The 21484-nt window shown below is 39.2% G+C and overlaps 1 protein-coding gene across 4 annotated transcripts in view; it reads left to right on the top strand.

Annotated features, from left to right (window-relative positions):
• Window positions 1-2555: 2555 nt before the first annotated feature.
• Window positions 2556-21484, top strand: part of COL8A1 (collagen type VIII alpha 1 chain) — a 116175-nt gene continuing 97246 nt past the window's right edge. For 2 of the 4 annotated variants that reach the window (XM_081326514.1, XM_081326511.1), the window contains exon 1: window positions 2556-2607. The gene's annotated coding sequence lies outside the window, so the exon portion shown is untranslated. Of the gene's footprint in view, window positions 2608-4553; window positions 4574-14310; window positions 14376-21484 lie in introns of those variants that run through there. The other 2 variants (XM_081326512.1, XM_081326513.1) reach the window with 2 other exon arrangements.

Genomic DNA, 21484 nt, shown 5'->3' with positions numbered 1-21484 from the left:
AAATGTCAAATGGCTGTGCTTTATTATATCATCTCTGCAGTTAGAGATGTAGAGACATTTTTTATCAGAACTGCATTAACTATTTAGGAATGACTTAATTGTTTCTGGCCACAGCAGAAGAGAGAAGGATTAAGTGCACATTGCTCCATTAAGTGCACATTGTATTTCTAATTTTAATAAGCATCTATAATAAAATAAGGAAAATAACAAAACACTCAGAAGCATCTTTGGAAATAAAAATACTTTCCTTCCCCTTTTCTTTCTCTCCCTCCCCACTAGTATTTTGGTCACTATTTTTCTAATACACTTTCTTAGAACACAAAAGTAACAAGTGGTTGTGGCTGTGAAAAGGATAGAGGATAGACACAGTAGAGGCAATAATTGTAGAGGAAAGAGGATTAGAATTTGTGTCAGAAAGCATTCTGATAAATTGCAACTTTGGAACTGGTATTTCCTACATGCCAGTTTATGAATGGGCAATCCCCTAACCTACCATTTTGCAAGAGTGCCCTTAGTTCATTCTTCACAATCGACATGTTCTCATCAGTTCAGAAAGATTGTATTAGATAATCTGTAGATAGTACGAAAACTATTTAGTGTAGTCATTTAGGAAATTTCCAAGGACACAAACAGAAAAACATTCCGAGACCAGTTGTGACAAATCCTTTCATTGAAAATGTTAAGGATGGAAGATGTTAAACTTCAGTGTCTGCACTGAAAGTTCTGGCATAGGATACTGCTGGACACCTTTGCTGTGCACCTGAGTTGGCAGCATCTCTCTTAGGATTTCTTTCAAGGCTTCTTTCAATGTAGACCACTTAGCCGTTTTGACATGTGTTAAGTTCTCCATATAATAGATGTTATTTCACATTACAAATATAACCAATAATAAAGATAATATGGTAAGGATAGTTGTAAGTTTCCAGCTGGTCTGGAAAATACTTAGCTATAATTTAAAATTAACAGAATCAATTTAATTTTTATGTTTTCTTTCTCTTCCTCCAATATAATTCCATCCTATTCTCCTTTTGTATGCCACAAGGAGTACTTTGAAAAGTGTTGCTTTGATTTGTGATTAAGCAGTTTTCCTGTTGCCTGAATTTAAATAAATTGTGATTACCTATGACTAGTGAAAACAAGCCAAATTTTATCTACTGTTTGGTCCTTACAAGATTAAGAAGGACTTACACTGTAATTAATCTAAAAAAAGATTAACCTTATGGAGACTAGGAAAGAGAAGGAGAAAGGAAAGGATGAACTTTGGAAGAAGCTAGAATAATGTTTGCAGCAAAAACCATTATTAAAGGCATAGGTGATGAGAAACTGGGCCCACACAACCCAGAAGCCATGTGTTATGGTGAAAGGATTCTGCTGGATAAGGTAACAACTATTTTCTTGACTGTCCTCCAGACATTGCTCCTTTTGTCAAAAGCACCATCAGGTTGTTGTGCTGCAAGGTCTACTCCTTTCATATTTGTCATAATTAAAGGGCTATGGCTTATGTTACAATGGGCAAGGTGGTTTTTATCATTCTGTACCTCACTCCCCCACCCACCTACACAAACATTGTGATCCACATCGGTTCGGCACTTTGTTTCTAAAGTGCTCAACCAGTCTCTAGGAAATTCACATGTATGCAAAAAAAGACATACCCTTCTGAAAACAGATAACATTTAGTTTTCAATAGCCCTATAAGACATGTTCTCCAAGAATTTAACTACTTCCCCTTTTAAACCATCTCAAAATGATGGTAACATGGTAATGAATCTTGTCACAATGAGCCACATTGTTCTCTGTGAAGGTTCACACAGGTTAATTCTGTGTGAAGGGTTTGGGTAGAGGGGTGTCAGCTTTAAATCTCCTCCCAGTTAGCATCATTCATCAGCCTTGGAACAAGTAATTTGAGAAAGGGAGAAATCTCCCTAATTTCTCCATGTCGCGCATAATTCCTCAGTCTCCTTTTTACAAACTACTGAAAAATATTCTAGCAAGGCAAGGAATATGTTTGAGTCAGTTTATCATTTTAGCTTTCTTTGGTTGCATTTCATTGAACAAACCATAGTGGCTTGGTTCTCAGCAATCTGAGTTGTGAATCATAGTTCACAAATCACAGCTGCCAGGGGCTATACTTTATACTATGCCAAAGCCACCATTATAATTTAGTGTTACATGCAAACACAGCCAGTACTGTGTCTGGTAAGTCAGAGACTATAATAAAGGTCCTCTGACAAAAACAACATGCTTTGAGCATCCCTAATTATTTTCTACCTCATATTGCCCTCCAACCCAAAGAATGGAGACTTGATATCATTGTAACTCTACACTGTCCTCATTTCAAAACAACAACTGAATCCAACTCTCATAATATCCTGGAGAATCTGAACCAAAGCAGGGTCCTGTATTCATGTATTTTCCATTGCCATGTCCTGAAAGACAGCAACATCTGCTTGTCCTGGTGGCCTCTGGCTACTGTCTGCCTACTCACCAACAATGAACAGCAGCTCCTCCCTCCTGACCATAAAAGTCAACGGCATGCTACCGGCAGCTGATCAGAGCACTTTCTTCCTTTTCTACTGATCTGTTCTCTCTGGATTTTGCATGCTCAAGGTAAGAAATCACTGGCACTGGCTCTTTCTCTCTCTCTCTCTCTCTCTCTCTTAGTTACTCTCTCAAATCCTTCAATTATATGCCATGAGTGCCCAAGCAGCCATCCTGATCTGCTGCTCCTTTTTGAGGTACTGTTCAGTGGACGGGTCTTTTTCAATGGCAAGTAGCAAGCTGTTGTTTTAACAATGAAAGAGGATTGCTTAATTTACTGGAAAATATGTAACATCTGTGGCTACAAAAAACTGTTTTTCCTTTCAGTAATAAGAAAAAAAAAGGGGGGGAATCCTGAAATTGTTATTTAAGATTTTCAATTTTGCTTATAGTTTAATAAGAGCAAGAGTACACCTAGAAAAAGTCATGAAACATATGTACCATAAAGGACATTAATATTTTTCCTCTTCACATCAGAAAGGGCCTTATTATTGTTTTCTGAAATTTTCATTATAAGTTTGGGAAAGCACAACTTTCTGCATTTTATTGCTTTGCAAGACAGAAGGACTGTTCTGATGTCTCACTCAAAGCACACTAATTAGATAGAGGTTTGTTGGGATAAAGTTTGTTGAACTGAACACCTTGATTGAGCCTGTGTTTGAAAAGCAATATACGACTTTTGAAAAACAAGAATATTATACATATTACCCCTTGGATCTTATCCTCTCTTTCTTGCACTTTATAATATTCTGCTAACCAGAAGACTGTTATGTTTATAAATGACAGACTCAATATTAAAAGTGCTGGCATAAAATCAGAGACATTAAAAGGAAAAGATACTGGAAACAGTTTTTAAAATATACAACTCTGCCTTCTGTTCACAAGAATATATTCAATGGTGTTTTTATGCCAATGCACTCAATCAATTTGTCCCATGGCATTTAACCACAAAGTCCACTTTTAAAAGGAATGCAAATCCTAATCCAGGAATGCCTGCACAAAATTCTGAAATGCAAGCAATCAGGAATTAGTGCAGTACAAAAAGTCACTGTTAATTGTGGTGCTGCATAGCTTGATACACACAGACACACATATACACACACACATATGTTAACATAAACATTGCATTTATGCACATTAAATATTAATATTTGGTTTGTTTAAATACAGAAACATAATCTTAAAATTAAATGTGGGTTGTCACAAAATTACTATTACTTTAGCCAGTTTTCAATCATGTAAACATTTTTTAATATCTGAAATTATATCTCAATAGTAATAGCAGGAAAAAAATATAACAAGAAGTTACATATATGTCTGATGTCTTTGAAATTGCTATTAAAGTAGAGAACATTTTGCTAAGCCTTGTGCTTTTTAAAGAAACTTGGATGGAGAAAATCTGATCCCTTTGTTGAAAAACAAATGTACGTAATTTTTGGATCAAGAAAACCTTGTATGTTTTGCACTCAACTAGTATTTTAGAAGTGCTTTGCAAATATCATTTATCAAATTATAGTTATTAATACCGCCCACTCACCCATTTACCATAGTTAAGTACGGTAGTTGTAATTTAAGGAATGCACTGTCTGAAGAGTTCAGATTAAAATAATATTCTACTGTGAAATTCCAATTATTGTGCAAGTTCTTTTTAACAAAATACTTTTGAAAATGTGTCAACCATTACTTCAGAAAAAACAGTTCACAAAATGTACTTAAAACAGAATAACTGCATGTATCAAAAATGAAAGCTAAATAAATTAGGATTTTAAAAAATCTTAATTTCAGCTTTTCAACATAGTACTAATTCTCCTGCAAATTAATCTTCTTTCCTAGTGAAACAAATCACAAGTTTAATCAAATATTAGATAATCAGGTAAAAGTACAACTGAGCCACAACATTGTTAATATATCTTAGTTTTTAAGGGATGTGTTACAAAATCAGATGCAGTTTTTATTATTTATCTACAATAAATAGTTATCAATCAAATGTGCAATGGTGATGCATCCAGCTACAACAAAACCAAAGAACGGTTTGGTAAGTATGTATGACTTTAATAATTTCTAAGAATATATGACTGTTCAAAAAGTTAAATTTTGGCTTAATAAAAAAATCTTCCACATGTACAAGCCAAGGCTTTTAGTTTTTTCTGCAAATGCTGGTAACGTTCACCCTTCCTATAAATTGCATTTTTTTTCTTCTCTGGAGGTACTTTAACTTGGAAGATGGATTTAATGAGTAGATGGAATGGATCAAAGATGAGCACCTTCAGTTGTTCAAGAGGAAGGGTATTTTCTTATTCTTATGCTTCTAGACACTAGACACTAAGAAACAAAATCTTAGTGTCTTGTATTTAAAACATCAGCCTTAAGGAAATCTCTTATCAAAACCTTCCTTATCTGTCTTGTTCTCCAGATATCATAATAGGATGCATTTGATCATTCTCAAATTTTTTGTAAGAATTCATTCAAGAAAAGTTACTATTTTGTTTTATTTCATTGTGCCATATAAACTCTTAGCTGAAAGTGAAAGGATGTTGCCACAACCAAATTCATAGCAAAATTGCAGATTTTTTATTTGTTATGCACTCTCTTGTGTTCTTGTACAACGTTCTGAACACCAGAATATGACTGCTACTGCCAGGTGGAAAGTTAAGTATCAGTAAAATAATAAAGGAAGTATGCAATAATTTTCAAAAAATATGATCATTACTTTTGCTCAGTAGGTATTCCAATCTTTGGTTCATATTAGTGTAATTAATTGCTGTAAGCAAAAAATCCTTTCAGCTTGACTGAAAAAAATGATTTGGCTTTTCCAGGGTTTTATTTATATGTGTCAAGACCTAAACTATGGTTTAGGAAAACAATGAGTGATGAGCTCATTGACTTTTAGAATAGCTTCAAGAGGATCACATGTTTTCATGACTATTTTTTAAATGACTGCAATTTATTTTTGTTCAAAACTAGAAAAAAATGTGAATCTATGTGTTTTGAAGGAAGCTAGCTTCAAGTTGGTGTATGAAGCTGGCTTGTTTTCTTAAACCATAATTAAGGTTAGAGTTTATCTGAAGATTGAGATTAAATTCTGGTTAATTAACAGAATTAAATGTTTCTGGATCTCCTTGCAGCAACAACAGATGAGAAAGTATGTTTGACTTGAGCATGAAATTCTAAATCATTATACTGCGTTTCAGTACAGTATACCTTTATAATCTAGACATGAATGTATTCTGATCATATTTTTCATCAGTGGAAAGTTTAATGAGTAAGATTTGCGGGGGAGCAGAGGAGAAGAATCTGAATGTTTGTAGTAAGGATTATTGCCCCAGGTAAAATGGATGGTTTATTGCTTTTAGTAAGGTTTGCTTTCCTAAATTAATTTCTTCTTCAGTGATACTTGTCTGGAAGAATACTTTGATTGTGGCTTTACTTTCTTAACTTGCTAGTTGTGCAATGAAAGTGCTTTAGAATGAAAATAATAGGTCCTTATTTAGATAATTAGAAACTTAATCTAATTTCTTCTTTGCCGAAATACTAAAGTTACAGCAACAATTTCTTCTCAGAAATTTCTGCAATTTGCTCAAGCTCACAATTCACCCTTATAATGCTTTTATAGGTCAATTGACGAGAGTACATGTGTGCTTTTTAAATCAACTGATTATTTGGCTGTATCACACGATAGTCTTCCATGCCATCTATTCACATGGTTTCATCAATCTTATTGTGAGTTTCATAGTTCAGTGAAAATTTGAATTGGATTCTTCCTAGTCCCAATATTGTAGCTCTTAGATTATAGTTGACTAAAGAATCAAGCTATTAATATGTTTGAATTACCACTGTGCAACGTTGTACAATATTCAATTTAAAGTAATTAATAAAGGATTTTGCTTGACTATTATACGTGAAAGTATTAGGTGAAGAAAAGAATGTTGTTTAACACTGCCTAAAGTTCTGTTCACCTGCAGAAGGAATATGATACTTTGGATGTGTAACATAACTGTTCTTTGTTAAAAAATCTATTCCTATATTTATATATATCTAAGAGTTTTCCCAGATCTGATACCCTCTATATAATTTTGGACTTCAACTCCCAGAATTCCTAGCCAGAATTGAAGGGTAATCCCAAGACATCTGGAGGAGAGCTTATATATCACCAGTGATTGACAATTTTTTAAAGGTTAGGAAAACATTTTAAATGCTACTTCCCACTGATTTTTCAGTAGTAAATTAAACTGAAAAGAAAAAGACAATGTTATCCAATGCTTCAGAAATCTCAGTGATACACATTTTAGTGACAGTGTTGCATTATCTCACTACAGCTAATAATAGTAAAGAATTTTGTGCGCAGCGTGACATTCATTTTTTGTAACTTGAAAAGCACTTGTTACATTTAAATCCTTAACAACTTTATAATTGTTCCAGCTGCTGTGCACAATTTCTGGGGTTCTAATGAGACTTTTCATGCTGCAAAAAAAAATTCCACCTAGAAATCCAATAAATTTCCAGAATCTGAGATTATTGGTTTATATCTGGATTTGTGGATGGAATGTGTGTATGGCAGAATTAAAACATAATACAAAGTTATAAAGAGTTTGTTGGGATATGCAAATTAATTCCATGAAAGAAACCTTTTGTTGTTGGTAGTTTTTTTCCCCAAAGATGCCACAATTTAGAACTATGGTTTGTTGATTTTAAGCCTGACTTGAGATATAATTTATCTATTAGGCTAGTCCAGGTTTTATGCTTTCTCCATTCCTTTCAATACTGGCAGATGAAATGGAAAAAGCAAATAGGAATTGGCTAAATAATTCAGGGTTACGTTGCTTCTCTGCAAGATTGACTGACTTTTTCTTTTTTGGCTGATATTATCTATGAAAGCAGCATGTATGTGTTTTAACTTAACAGAGAACCACTCTATAATATTAATAAACAGTCATTTTATTTTCATGACAGTTGGAATCATTGTTGACTTTAATCTATATATTGCAGTGCCTTGACATTCCCAACCCATCCATCAAAAACATTTTCAGTGACCTTGGCTGACACATGTGTAGGGCGTTCTTCATATGTTTGTATTTCTGAAATATAATATTGTATACCACTGCTACTCACCTATAAGAGGAAGGCAAAAATGATAATACTAGTGACCAGGCCAGGACCTAAACTTGGTACAAGTGGAGTTGTCCTGATTCATCACAATTAGATCTCCAGAACAACAAAATAAGCATTGTGAATAGTAACTTCATTTTAAGACCTTATTTCTCTAGTGGATGATAAACCTCCCATGATAAATATGATGGCAGCAAGTTCAATAAGGTAGGAAAAAGAAGAATGAATTACAACCTACATCCTGAAGCATAAAGGGCATGAAGCAAAAGGTAGTCTTGAACATTCATATTACTGCACTATCAATTTATTTTTAAATAGGAATTTCTTATTTTAGGAGAGGTAAATCTCGATTCACTGGACAACAATGTGTCCAGTATTATTCTTGAATAATAGCCTGGGATACCCCCTGCTTTGGAGAGCAGGCAAGACAGCGAAGTTAAACAACACAACATTTATTAAGAACCAGGCAAAGAACAGGAGAACAGCGCTCTATTTATACTTGCAGCTGTCACATCTTGACCAATCAGGGCTGAGCCGGTTTCCCGCGCCGTCTGCTCCGCCAATCCGAGCCGGCTAGGTTTTGACAGCTCGGAGCTGTCATCGGTAGCACGTGCGGTAGCCAGGTGATTCTGACAGCCGAGAGCTGTCAGACGGCGGCGCCTGCGTAGTTGTGTCCGGCAGCTTTTGACAGCTGTCAAAAGCTGCCGCGGCTTTTACCTCAGCCCTGTGTTTGCTATGCTTATGTTTAACAGTAATAATAACTTGTAAATACATAACACCCCTTACCCCTCCCTCTGATTGAGTTGTTGTTTTCCCGATTGTTTCTTTTTGGGTTTGCCCCATTCGAAGTCTTCTAAATAAGTGGGGGGTCTTTTTATTCTTTCGGACCATCGGGGAATGGGTTCTTCCGTATGTTCTTTTTCTTGGTATGCGTTGGAATCTGGCTCGGGGGTTGGGGGGCTTGACTCTCTGGCTTCGGGGGTTCCTTGATGGAAGAAGTCCCATTGTGCTGGGTTATGGAGTGGTGTTGATTGTTCCGGGTTGTCTTGATGTGCGGTTGCCGGCAGCGGTGGTTCAGATTGCATTTCCGGGTTCCCCCTTTCCCCCATATTTTGTGGGCTGCGATGCCGTAGTTGGTCTATGTGTCTGCGGATGTGGGAATTATTTCCCGTGTCAATGACGTATGATAGGGGACCTGTTCGTTCTAAGACGACCCCCTGTGTCCATTTATTGCCCCCTCTGTAGTCCCTGGCCCAGACAGCTTGTCCTGTGCTGAGAGTTCTGTACTGGAGGGGAAGCTCTGGGTCTGGTGGGGATCTGTCAGGATGTAGACGGTCCAATCTGGTAGTTAGTCTCTTGCCCCAGCGAAGCTCTGCTGGAGACTTTCCTGTAGTTGTGCAGGGGGTGGTGTGTTGCGATAAAAGGAATTGGGCCAGTCTGCGGTGCCAGTTGCCGGTGATGATTTACTGCAGTGCCTCTTTGGTCGACTTCACCATCACCTCAGCCAAGCCGTTACTGGATGGGTGAAACGGAGCCGTGGTGGTGTGCCTAATAGAGTTCACCGTTGTGAAACTCTGGAATTCGTAGGAAGTAAATTGGGGGCCGTTATCGGAGACTATTACATCCGGAAGCCCATGTGTGGCAAACAACCCCCTTAAAACTTGTACTGTGGCTGCCGTAGTTGTGCTTGCGACTGGGGCCACCTCTAGCCATCTGGAATAGCTATCCACGACTATTAGGAATGTTTGTCCCTGGAATGGACCTGCGAAGTCTATGTGGATGCGTGACCAGGGTGTCTTGGTTGTTTCCCATCTGTGTATGGGAGCTTGGGGCTGGGCTGCTCTGACAAGTTGGCAGGGATAACAGCCAGCTACATGTGCTTCAATTTGCTTATCTAACCCTGGCCACCAGACGTAGCTCCTGGCCAGAGCCTTCATTTTGACGGTGCCTGGGTGACCTTCGTGGAGGCTTTCTAATACCCTTAATCTATGTTTTTCGGGTATGACTACCCTGCTGCCCCATAATAAACATCCCTGATGTGTGGATAATTCTTTTTGTTTCAAGATATAAGGTTGGAATTCTGGGTCTGGGGGTGTGGATTGCCAGCCTGACGTGACATATCCTAAAACTCTGCCCAGTGTTTTGTCTGCAGCTGTGGCTGCAGAAATGTCCTTGACAGATAATGGGCATTCAGGTAGTTCAGAGATAGCCAGTATCTTTCCAGCTGGAGCAGGGTCTGGGTCGATTACTGGTTGGGGTAGTCTGCTAAGCCCGTCTGCATGGCCCATGCTTTTCCCTGGTCTGTATTCTAAGGTGAATGAATAGGCTGACAAAAAGGTAGACCATCTCAGGATGCGGGGGGATAATATTTGGGGTGTCAGTTTGATTCCTAATAGGGGCTTATGGTCCGTAAAGATGGTAAATTGACGGCCATATAGGTAGTCATGAAACTTTTTTACGCTCGCAACTATAGCTAAAGCCTCCTTATCGATTTGAGCGTAATTGCGCTCAGGTTTTGACAGCGTTCTTGAATAGAACGCTATAGGGGTTTGCGTTCCCTGCTTAGTTAAGTGGCTTAGGACTGCTCCAATGCCGTAGGGAGAGGCATCGCAAGCCAGACATAAAGGTAGCTGTTCGTTGAACAGTGCCACCGTAGTGTTGCTAGTCAGTAAGTTTTTTAGAAGTTTAAAACTTTTGTCGTGCTGAGGAGACCAATCCCAGGGTTTGCCTTTATCTAATAACCTGTGGAGGGGTTCAGCGATGGAAGCTTTGTGAGGCAGGAAGGTATGGTAAAAATTAACTAACCCTAGGAAGGCCTGCAGTTCCTGCTTATTTTTGGGGGTTGGTGCTGTCTTAATGGCTTTTATTTTTGATTCAGTGGGGTGAATCCCTTTTGCGTCAATTTTAAACCCTAAAAACTCCGTTGAGGGCACCCCTATGGAGCATTTGTCCCGTCTTAATTTAAGGCCAGCCTCCCTGAATCTAAGGAGCACCTTTGTTAATTTGTCCGCTAAGTCGTTTTCTGATTCCCCGGCAATTAGGATGTCATCGAAATATGGGCAGACCCCAGGGATCCCTTTGAGTGTTTTTTCCATGATTTCTTGGAAGATCCCTGGGGCTGCAGAGATGCCGAACTGAAGGCGGTTAATTTTAAACGCTCCCTTGTGCGTGACAATTGTCTGTGCTAAGGCGGTGTCAGGGGTGACAGGCAGCTGTAAATACGCCTGCGCCAAGTCTAACTTAGCGAAAATGGCGTCTGACTTAATGGCCGCCAGGATGTCTTTGACAGCCGGGACCGGGTAGGCATGGGCGTTCAATGCGCGGTTTAGGGTTGCCTTATAGTCAGCACATAATCTGATTTGGCCATTGGGCTTAATTGGGGTGACTATGGGTGTCTCCCACTCGGCCCCTTCTACTGGTTCCAGGACCCCTAAGTTAATTAACCGGTCTATTTCCTTTTCTATTTTTTCTCTCAAGGCGAAGGGGACTCTTCGCGCCTTGATTCTGACAGGCATTACATTCGGGTTTAGTTTTAAGGATACTGGAGGTCCTGTGTATTTTCCTAGTGAGCTGTCAAAAACGTCCGCGAATTGAAGGCAGACGGATTCTAAGTTTGACAGCTGAGTGGCGTTGACGCCTGTCAACGCTATCCCTAGCGCCTCAAACCAGTCCAGCCCTAGCAGGCTGGTCCTGTTTTCTTGTGTCACTAGTATGGTAAGGGGTCCTTTAAATTGCTTAAACTCCGCTGGGACGGAAGCCTTTCCCCGGAGTTTAATGGGCGTTTTTTGAAAATCCGCTAGGCGGAGTTTAGTGGGGCGTAGGGCAGGCCGTTTTCTGCTGCGGTTACAAATGTCCCTGTAAGTTTGCCAAGAAATGAGTGAGACGGAGGACCCAGAGTCTACTTCCATCTCACAGGGGATTCCGTGAATTAGGATGTCCACCTTGACTTTGGGCTTAAGGGTGCTGTGGACTGTGTGCTCCCTCACTTTTCCCCTTACATGTTGCACTAGGGGTTTGGATTTGTGCCTGACCCTAGGTGTGGGCTGGTTCATACCTGCAGGCGTCACCTCCAATTCATGCAGATTTTCTCGGCCCCGGCTGCGGCACACGGCTTTGAGGTGACCTGTTTTCCCGCATCCATGGCACTTGGCACTGTGGAACCGGCATGCTGCTCTCGGGTGGCTTCCGCCGCAGCTGGCACATTTAGCCCTGTTCGGCTGGTAGCTGGCGCTCTTTTGGTTGTTGGCAGGGCCCCCTCGGTTGTTGCGTTGTAATCTGAGCCTTTCGAAACGCCGCTGCACCGCGTCGATGTCCATGGAGGCGTCGTCGTCCTCTGGACCGCTGAAACCGCCGTCCTCCTGGTGCACGGACCCACTGGGCCCGCTATCAGGGGAACGTTGGTTGTTACCGTGGCTGTCCTCGTAGGCGATGACTTCCATTGCCACTTCAGCCAGTGTCAGTGCGGGCTTGGCAATCAGCTTCCTCCTCAGCCGCTCGTCTTTGAGCCCAATGACAATTTGGTCCCGGATTCGGTCCTCTAAATCAGGGAACCGACATCGCCGAGCGGCGTGTCTGACCCGGGTTATAAAGTCATTGGCGGGCTCATCGGGAAGCTGTACTCGTCGGGCGAAATTTACCCTCCAGAAGAGCTCTGAATTCGTGGGCATAAAGTGTTTGCTCAGCCCCTCAGTTAGTTCAGCGTATGAGATCGTTGCGATTGGTTCTGGACTGAAGAGTCCCACAGCGGCATCGTAGACGGCGGGCCCGCTGAGCCAGAGGAGAGCGGCTGCCTTCGCCCGGTCATCCGTAATCTTCTTCACCACCAGGTACCCTTCTACCTGGCCTAGGTGAGATTCCCAGCATTCCGGGTGGCGAGTGTTGAACTCGCAAATGTGGCCGTGGTTCGTCATGCTGTCTGTCGATTCGTGGGTGCTGCTGCTTGCGTTGTGTGGAAGCTAGGCTTCCAAGTGACTTCAGCGAGTGACTAGCTCAGGCTAAGGGAAAAAATCTCTTCTCCCCTTAGGCGGTGACTTCAGCTATGCAAGCAGGCATCCCACCTTCGTCACCAGTGCTTTGGAGAGCAGGCGAGACAGCGAAGTTAAACAACACAACATTTATTAAGAACCAGGCAAAGAACAGGAGAACAGCGCTCTATTTATACTTGCAGCTGTCACATCTTGACCAATCAGGGCTGAGCCGGTTTCCCGCGCCGTCTGCTCCGCCAATCTGAGCCGGCTAGGTTTTGACAGCTCGGAGCTGTCATCGGTAGCACGTGCGGTAGCCAGGTGATTCTGACAGCCGAGAGCTGTCAGACGGCGGCGCCTGCGTAGTTGTGTCCGGCAGCTTTTGACAGCTGTCAAAAGCTGCCGCGGCTTTTACCCCAGCCCTGTGTTTGCTATGCTTATGTTTAACAGTAATAATAACTTGTAAATACATTTAATTTAATTTAATTTAATAACATTTATATACCGCCCTTCTCCCTGAGGACTCAGGGCGGTTCACAGGGCAGAATAAAATAGCAAATACAAACATTAAAAAGAGATTAAACAGTTGCCCTAGTTAAAAAATAGAAGTACAATTCTAAAAACCCAAGATAAAATTAAAAGACCAAAGATAAAACAACCCCACCGATCCCCATCAGGCTAGGCCAGCTTGTACAAACAAAAATGTCTTGAGATCGCGACGAAAGGAGCGAAGATCGGGCGCCATCCGGAGCTCTACCGGTAGCTGATTCCACAGCTCCGGAGCGCCCACAGAGAAGGATCTCCCCCTGGGGGCCACCAATCGACATTCTCTGATCGGTGGCACCCTGAGGAGGCCCTCTCTGTGGGAACGCACAGGGCGCAGGGAGCTTGATGCCGGCAGCAGATGTTCCCTGAGGTACTCCGGCCCCATGCCATATAACACCCCCTCCTTCAAATTTTCAGAATCCTTTGAGATTCTGTATAAAATCTCATGACGTTTCAAACAAAATAAGCTATTTCTCTTGAGATATTGGCATTCTTCATCACATTTTAAGAGGAAGTGGCTGAGGGAGTGACTGAGGGAATGACTGAGTGATTTTATACCTGGGGAAAATGTCTTGTTCTAAATATTTCTTCCATAAAACCATCTCCTCCTCCTCCTCCTCCTCCTCCTCCTCCTCCTCCTCCTCCTCCTCCTTTGCAAAGGCTGTATATCTGACAATCTGCAGTCAAAATAAGGAACTCTGGTTCAGGAAAATAATGTCCCTAATTCATAGCTGTGGGTATAATCTGATAATATTTGATAGTCTGAACTTGTTTAAAGTAAGTATCTCCCAGTGTATTGTATTCCATCATTCTACATTTCTTTTGTAAAATCACTTGTCCTTTATATGTTACAAATACATCCTTGCCATCCATAAAGTAAGGCTTACCAAAAAATTACTGTGAAAGTAAAGATAGAAATGTTCCACTAAGAATAACTACTAAATAGTTATTTAGTTATTTAATATTTATTCCACAATTCTCTCTTTTTATATAAATAATGCAAAATAGTGAACATACCTAATATTTCTTCTTCTTCCTGTTTTCCACACAACAACAACAACCCTGAGAGGAGGAGAGAGTGATTGTCCAAAGTCACCCAGCTGGCTTTCATTCCTAATGCGGGACTAGAATTCACAGTCTCCTGGTTTCTAGCCTGGTGCCTTAACCACTAGACCAAACTGGATAACTGGCTATTATATAATATGAACTGCTTTAGCTCAGGTAAAGTATTTATTAATTCTTCCCTTAGATTGGTATTCCATCTTTCCTCTTGGAGCACCCCCTCTTCTATTTCCCCAGCCACATAGCCTGCCAGTAACATAGACTGGCTGAAAGAAAGTGGTTAACTAAGAGTTAGTCACTGAGTTTCCCTTGAAGAAGATGGAATCAAATCTGAATTCCCACAATTATAACACTACATTCACAAGGATAGGCAACTGTTTTGGATCCAAGAGTTGCAATGGTTGCTCATTTAGGGGCCATGCATTGCCAAGATAAACACACATGTAAACTAAATATATATTTTCCTGTTTTTCTCTTACACTTTCCTTATAGTAACTTTCAACAGCAGGGAAGGAGAACAAAATCATGTAGCTTTTCCTCCAGGTAAGTAAGAGGAAAGAGAAAATCTAGTCATTTGCCATCTGGTGATTTTTTTAAAAAAAAATCCCTGATGTTCCACTGCTAACTAAGAGTGGGAAAATTATAATCTGCCTCCTGATAACCAACTGATCGTGTCTGATCTCTTGGCTGGTGAGAATGTGCTACATATTTTGCATCTGAAGGCCACTTTTGCCACCTGTGATAATTTTGAATGTCCAGCTTCATGTGACTAGGGACTCATCACTATGTGTCTCACAGGCTTGACAACTTCCTTAATTTTCCCAGCCTAAGCACTTTCAGGAAATTTATGGCATTGAATTAAGTAAAAAGTGGCAATAGGAATTGAAACATGGCTCATTTTCCTGCTTCTGAACCTTGCCATTGCTCAACCTGAAGCCTCAGACCAGGTAACTGAAAATAGCTACCCCTTTTAGGGTTTCTCCATGATAGATCAAATAGAGGTTAGATAGATGATAGATAGATAGATAGATTAGCAACTTCACTCTCCCCAATGATATGCTAATATATATGCAATTCTAATGACTATGCATCAAAGAAGTGCCTTTTAAAGTTTATATTTAAGTTGTCTGCAATATAAATAGAATGCTTAATGGCTAGAACACATGTAAATGTTCAGATAGCTTTCTTTTACAATCCAGTCCATCATGAACTTCATAAACTGCTAGAAAAATATATATTTTAGCTTAAAGGGAGCAAAACCTTCTTGAATCAGAACTGAAATGATTTGCACATGATTCATTTGGGCATGATTCATCATCAAGGGCAAAGGTGATTTTGTCCACAGGATTGATATAGGGTCCTTTTTTAGCAAGTAAATGCGCTATTATTAATCAACATGTAAATGCAGGGTTTTTTTCATGTTAAGACCACATTTTATAAATGGCTTTGTTTGCACAAGCCATATTGCATCAATTGGCATACTGCTCAGTTATAGTAGGCATTAAAAGATAATTTTCTATTTGCTATGTTTGGGATTAATGAATTGTTCATGTTAATTGGGTTTGAAGCTAATGCAGTTGTTTTCCAGAGAATAATTAAAATCAACACATGTAAGATTTGATATTTCATTTGATTGTTAAAATCAAATAAATGGATATTCTTGGATGGTACACAAATTGAACCATCTACATTACACAGTATCTCACAATATCATTTATTTGTTGGTTTATTAGTTTCTTGATAAATGGAGTCTGCAAAATAGAAAGGGACATAGCACAACCCGAAAAACCTTTGATGTAGATCCTTTCAAGGCGTAACTGCCAAATTGATGATTAAAGTAATACAAAGGAAAATACACAAAGGGATTTAATTTCAGGCAAATTAAATTAAATCATATGTAGAGGCTATAATAACTCTGCATACTTTTTCAACTATGCCACTGAACATCTACGTGCAATTGGTTCAAAAATGTGAATTCCTGATTTAGAAATATGAATACCTGCCTTTGATTTGAGTTGTACACAGGAAAAACTATAACATTAAAATTACAAATTACAAATCACAGACATAGACAATTCCATACAATTGTAGAAGGTAGTGCTAAGGAATCTGCTTCTCTTGGGCAACCTGCACTGAACTGAGCTGATGTAGCTCCCATATTCAAAAAAGGGAAAAAAATAGATCCAGGAAACATGGGTTTGTCAAAAACAGATCATGCCAGACAAATCTTATTACATTCTTTGACCAAGTGACAAAATTAGTGGACCAGAGGAATGCTGTAGATATAATTTACTTGGACTTCAGTAAGGCATTTGATAAAGTAGACCACAACCTACTACTTGATAAGATAGAAAAATGTGGGTTAGATAGCATCACCACCAGATGGATTCGTAGCTGGCTGACAGGCCGTACTCAGCGTGTGGTCCTCAATGGAACTGCATCTACATGGAAGGAAGTGTGTAGTGGGGTGCCCCAGGGCTCTGTTCTGGGCCCAGTGCTCTTCAATATCTTCATTAACGATTTGGATGAGGGGATAGATGGGGAACTCATCAAATTTGCAGACGACACCAAGCTGGCAGGAATAGCCAATACTCCAGAAGATAGGCTTAAGATACAGAAGGATCTGGACAAACTCGAACACTGGGCGCTATCTAACAAAATGAAATTCAATGGTGAAAAAAGTAAGGTTCTACATTTAGGCAGGAAAAATCAAATGCACAGGTATAGTATAGGTGGTACCTTGCTCAATAGTAGTAACTGTGAGAGGGATCTCGGAGTCCTAGTAAACAATCACTTCAATATGAGCCAGCAGTGTGCTGCAGCTGCCAAAAAAGCCAACACAGTGCTAGGCTGCATTAACAGAGGGATAGAATCAAGATCAAGTGAAGTACTAATACCACTTTACAATGCTTTGGTAAGGCCACACCTGGAATACTGCATCCAGTTTTGGTCACCACGATGTAAAAAAGATGTTGAGACTCTAGAAAGGGTACAGAGAAGAGCAACAAAGATGATTAGGGGGCTGAAGGCTAAAACATATAGGGAACGGTTGCTGGAATTGGGTACGTGTAGTTTAACGAAGAGAAGAGTGAGGGGTGACATGATAGCAGTGTTCCAATATCTAAGGGGCTGCCACAAAGAAGAGGGAGTCAAGCTATTCTCCAAAGCACCTGAAAGCAGGACAAGAAGCAACAGATGGAAACTAGTCAAGGAGAGAAGCAACCTAGAACTAAGGAGAAACTTCCTGACAGTTAGAACAATTAACCAGTGGAACAACCTGCCTCCAGAGGTGGTGAATGCTCCAACACTGGAGGTTTTTAAGAAGAGACTGGACAGCCATTTTTCTGAAATGGTATAAGGTTTCCTGCCTGAGCAGGGGGTTGGACTAGATGACCTCCAAGTTTCCTTCCAACTTATTATTATTATTATTATTATTATTATTATTATTATTATTATTATTATTATTATTATTATTATTATTATTATTATTAAAATTACAGCTAACTTTTATGGTGGTGAGAGAAGAGAAGCAAGTTATACGCAACCATTCCTTGCTATGCCAACAGAGAGCTCTATATTGGTGTCACATGTGCTTGAAGAGATTTTTATTTTTATTTTGTGAAAATGTAAAAACTCACCTAAAAAGCAAAATGAGGGTGTTACTTAATTCTCCAGAATTGTAAGTCAACAGTTACTCTCATAACTAGAATTGCTTTTGCAATATTTATCTGGGTGTGCAGGAGAGGAGAAACCAGTGTTAGGCATTAAGAAGTCTCATGTTTCTTCTATTATTTAAGCCTAGTTTGGGCATCAGTCTTTAAGCCTTAGGTTGAATAAGATTTCCCTTCTCCTCGAAAGCTTTGATGATACACTGATAATGGTGTGCATTGAAATAATTATTAGCTGAAGATATTCCCAAAGCATGTATTATTTTAAGCCAATGAGTCAAAACATTTTTTGCAGCAAGTCAAAACAAAATATATTTAAAATAAATGTCTAAACAAAGCAACACATTTTATATATGCTTAAAAAAGCCATAATGGAATGTTTCATCTGCATTGTTTCTGAAATGTTAAGGTTTAATACAGAACTATTAGATTAATTCTTTTCAGCTAAATTCATTTAATGGAATGGAAAATATTATTTTCACCTTCACATACAGCGCAATTGTTGGCCGCAAGGCATTTAATACATGAAGAATGCCCATTTATAGCTGCCAATTCTTCAAAAGAAGAAGAGTTCTCAGCTGTTATTCAAAGCAATAGAATTTAGTGAAAGCCAAAATACTGTCTGTCTGTCTATGTCTGTCTAGCTATGTCTGTCTGTCTGTCTGTCTGTCTGTCTGTCTGTCTAAAAAGGAAGATAAAAACTAATATAAACAAATTTAAAGTAATAAAAGGAACTGTTATGTACTGGGCTCATTAGTAATACCACATGGGTTGCTGGAGCAGCTAACGGCTCTCCAGCAACCCAGACTACAAGTCTCCAGTGCTGCTATTGGCTTTCCCTAGGTGGCAATGGTTGCTTCAAACCTATTGGCTGCCGCCTAGGGGCTAGGCTATATATTGCGGCTAGTTGCAGCCATTTCCCCAGTTCTGACTCTGCACGAAATAAACCATGAGTTTTCCTGTACTCCGTTATCTCGTCTTCATTCCTGTGCCAAAGAACCTGCTACACAACAGGAACAGAGAAATAAATCAAAGATAAAGCTAAAAGTACAAAAAAGAAAAACTAAAGGAAAAGAAAAATAGAAAAGAAAAAAGATACAAAGAAGTAGTTTCCAATCTTCTTTATAGCAGTTATAACTATAATTATAAAGTTAACTCTTGCTCAATGTTACAGCATAACTCTCTTCTTTCTATAATCTATCCTGTGTAATCATCAAACCATAAATCATATGTTCATTTTTTTCTGTTTTATACAAAAAGCCTATTAGGGATTTCTAGTCAGTTTTCAGACAAATGTTTTCTCTGATCAAAAAAGTCAATTTAGCCATTTCAGCACATTCCATCATCTTCACCAACCATTCCTTTATGGTGGGTAGGACCAAATCTTTCCATCTTTGTGCATACAATAATCTTGCTGGAGTTATCATATGTGAAAGCAAAGTCCCATGACTTTGTTTCAAACTGTTTACTCATCAGTCCAAGCTAAAAATTCTGGTATATTAATCTTTAAAATCGTCTGAATCAGTGTGTGTATTTGAATCCAACATGTTGATGCTTATTATATTGAAAAGTTTTAACATACATTTTATCTTTAACAATCCCCCCTCCCCCTCCCATACCCATCCCTCCCTACCCCTCCCCCCTTCCCCCCCCCCCGACTTCCCAGAGCTAAGTACAGGGTATAAAAACAAAAAAAAAACAATCATAAACACCCAAATGCTAACAACCACAAACTCTAAAATCTATCACTCTCTAGCTCATATAGGATAACTACAAACACTATTACTATTAAATATATAAAAAAAAAGAAAAAGAAAAGAAAGGAAGACTTATTCAAATGCTACATGAAACTTTTTAGTCCCGTATTTGTTCTGGATATACTCAATCCATTTTCTCCACTCCATAATGTAACGTTCTTGCGAGTGATCTTTCAAATAAGCCGATATCTTTGCCATCTCTGCCAGGTCTGAAACCTTTAAAGTCCATTCTTCTATAGTCGGCAGTTCCTCCTTCTTCCAATACTGACCTATTAAGAGTCTTGCTGCCGTAATTAAATTCAACATCAACTTAGTGTCCACAACAGTAGCTTCTGTAATTATACCCAACAGAAAGAATTGCGGACAAAACTTTATCTTTTGCTTGAAGATCTTCTGCATATTCCACCAAATTTTAATCCAAAAGGCCTTAACCTTTTTGCAAGTCCACCATATGTGAAAATATGTTGCATCTTCGTCACCACACCTCCAGCATTTGGGCTGATAGTTCGGATACATACTTGCAAGCTTTTTAGGATCTAAATGCCATCTATAAAACATTTTATAAAAGTTCTCTCTTAAATTTTGAGCTTGTGTAAATTTTACGTTCCTCACCCAAATCTTTTCCCACGTGTCCATTGTAATAACTTATTGGATATTTTGGGCCCATTTTATCATGCAATCTTTAACAAGTTCTGTTTCTGAATCAATTTCTATCAATGCAAGATATATCCGTTTGATATGTGCAGGACCCTGATTTCTAATTTGCTTTATCAGATTTTCATCAGTCATTGTAAAACCAATTTTCAGATCTTCTTTCCACCTGGCCCGTAGCTGAATATATTGAAACCAAGTTTGAATAATCTTCTCATCTCGCAAGAGATCGTACGGTTTCAGACACCAGACATTTCTTTCCAGACTTAAAATCTCCTTATACGTAGTCACATCATGTTTAAAACCAACATTTATATTTTCTATTGCGTGTTTTGGAATTGCCCACAATGGTATCTTACAATCTAGCTTATGTCTATACTTCTTCCAGACTCTCAACAATGCCTGTCTTAAAATATGCACTTTGAACACATTATCTACCTTCTTGTCATACAACAAATATGCATGCCAGCCAAATATCAAGTTGTGGCCCTCAAGATTTAATAATCTCTCTTGTGTCAGATTAATCCAATCACTTATTCCTGCTAACGCAGCAGCTTCATAATATAATTTGAGATTGGGCATTTTAAGGCCACCTCTTTCACGAGTATCCTGCATGATCTTAAGTTTAACTCGTGGCCTTTTCCCTGCCCAGACAAATTTATTGATACCTCGCTGCCATTCCTCCAGATTAGAATCTTTCTTAAGAACCGGTATCATTTGAAATAAAAATAAAAATTTAGGCAGGACATTCATTTTCACTGCTGCGATTCGCCCCAACAAAGACAATTGCAATTTCTCCCAGCTCTCCATTTCTTTTTGAACTTTTCCCCATAATCTTTCATAATTATTTTTATATAACTTTGTATTAGAGGGTGACAAAAACACCCCCAAGTATTTGACCCTCTTGACAATCTCAAATCCAGTTAATCCTTCTAAAAGAGCCCTTTGCGATACTGTCATGTTTTTGGCCAGAATTTTAGTTTTTTGTACATTAACTTTAAATCCAGAAACCTTCCCATATTGTATTATTATCTCCATCAGGTCCACAACAGAGTTTTCCGGCTGGGTCACCGTGTTGATGCTTATTATAGATGTATTGTTCTGTTATATTTTGTGGCAGAATTCTGTTTTCCAAGACCTGTTTAAATCACATGAATCCTGAAACTTTAAATAGTTTATCTTTTGTGGTTTC

This window comes from Vipera berus (assembly GCF_964194415.1).
Source record: "Vipera berus genome assembly, chromosome: 4".
Taxonomy (NCBI): domain Eukaryota; kingdom Metazoa; phylum Chordata; class Lepidosauria; order Squamata; family Viperidae; genus Vipera; species Vipera berus.
This window is presented reverse-complemented; position numbering and strand designations above follow the sequence as displayed.